The sequence below is a fragment of the Otolemur garnettii genome, unplaced genomic scaffold (assembly GCF_000181295.1).
Source record: "Otolemur garnettii isolate 467f Iridium unplaced genomic scaffold, OtoGar3 scaffold00003, whole genome shotgun sequence".
Classification (NCBI taxonomy): Eukaryota; Metazoa; Chordata; class Mammalia; order Primates; family Galagidae; genus Otolemur; species Otolemur garnettii.
In genome coordinates, this window is record NW_003852398.1 from 25663951 (window position 1) to 25665722 (window position 1772).

At 47.5% G+C, this 1772-nt stretch overlaps 1 protein-coding gene across 2 annotated transcripts in view; it reads left to right on the forward strand.

The window, feature by feature from the left end:
* CD74 (CD74 molecule) overlaps positions 1-1772 on the forward strand; it is a 10134-nt gene that overhangs the window by 3161 nt on the left and 5201 nt on the right. The window lies entirely within an intron of this gene.

Genomic DNA, 1772 nt, shown 5'->3' on the forward strand with positions numbered 1-1772 from the left:
GAGCCATAAATGTTTTTCTTTTTCCTTTTTCTTGTGGAATAACTGTCCCTTGGGCTGGATCTTAGCAGGGAAATCATAGAGTGGGCAAGCAGGAAGCCAATGAAAATAAGCCATGTCTGTGATGTCATGTGTTACTAGGCAGAAGGATGTCCTAGAGTTTTCCTAGGGGTACAGTAATCATTTAGACAATTTCCAATAGAGTCTAGCTTAGTCTGTGTTGTGCTGCTCTATAGAACAGAATACCACAGATTGGGTAGTTTATAAAGTACAGAAATTTAATTCTCATAGTTCTGGAGTCTAACAAGTTCAGTCAAGGCTCTGGAACCTGATGAGGGCTTTTTTGCTTTGATCACACATGGCGGGAGATGGAAGGGCAAGAGAGAACCAACTCTTCCATCAACGCTCCTTCATGAGGAAGGAGCTCTTATGGTCCCACCACCTCTCAATAGCACCATCGTGGCAACACCTGAATTTTGGAGGGATACATTCAAACCATAGCAGGGTCCTAATAACCCTTCTACTCAGGTAGGTGGAGGGAGAACAGGTCAGGAACTCTCTGGAACCTGGGGCAGGATCCTTACACTTCTATACTGTGACATGCACACATGCCCCCAAACTGGATCCCAGGCCCTCAGCTACAAGGGCTCCCTGAAGTCTGAGGGTCTGGCCACCCTTTTCTGTGCAGACGGCAAGTGAGCATGAGAAATTCACACAGGTTCAGGCATCTATACTCCTGTGAAAACCCCCACACTGGGTGGCTATTCTGATTGAGAACTTCTGTAGTCACAGTGAGATCTTGCTTCAAAGAAGAAAACCACCAAATCCTAGATCCGCTGAGGGAGGGATACCCATGTCAAAGGTAAGGGAATAGAAATGCAGAGACTGGCAGGGACTTGCTCAAAGACACATGGAGAGTCTGGGACAAAGAGAGGTGCCCTGGAGGGGATGGTGCCTGGCCTGCTCCAACCTGATATGGTCCAGTGGCCCCCCAGCCTCACCCCCCAAATGTCGAGGCCCACTTCTCCTTTTTAGGTGGGCCACATGCTCTGTTGTCCTGGGCCTACTTCCTTCCTCTTTCTTCTTAAATCTGATTATACTGAGGGGCTGGGCTGGGCAAAAATCCCCTTCCTCTTACATGGTAACTATATATACTTTTTTTGGGTCAATTAAAAAACCAAACAAGGCTAGTACATTGGCTCACACTTGTAATCCTAGCACTCTGGGAGACCAAGGAAGGCGGGAGGATCACTGAGGCCAAAAGTTTAAGACCAGCCTGAGCAAGAGCAAGAACCTCCCCCTCAAAAAAGAGCAAGACCCATCTCTATTAAAAATAGAAAAATTAGGCCAGTGCCTGTGGCTCAGTTGGTAGGGAGCCAGCCCCATATACTGAGGGTAGCGGGTTCAAACCCGGCCCCGGCCAAATTGCAATGAAAAGATAGCCAGCCATTGTGGCGGGCACCTCGAGAGAGTGAGGCAAGAGAATCCTCTACGCCCAGGAGTTGGAGGTTGCTGTGAAGTATGTGACACCACGGCACTCTACCAAGGGTGACAAAGTAAGACTCTGTCTCTATAGTAAATAAATAAATAAGTAAATAAAAATAGAAAAATTAGCTGAGCATAGTGGCATGTGCCTGTGGTCCCCACTACTTAGGAGGCTAAGGTGGGAGGATTGCTTGAACCCAGGAATTTGAGGTTGGACTGAGCTATGATGAGGCCACTGTACCCCAGCCTGGGTAACTGAGCAAGACTCTGTCTCAAAACAAAAACAAAAA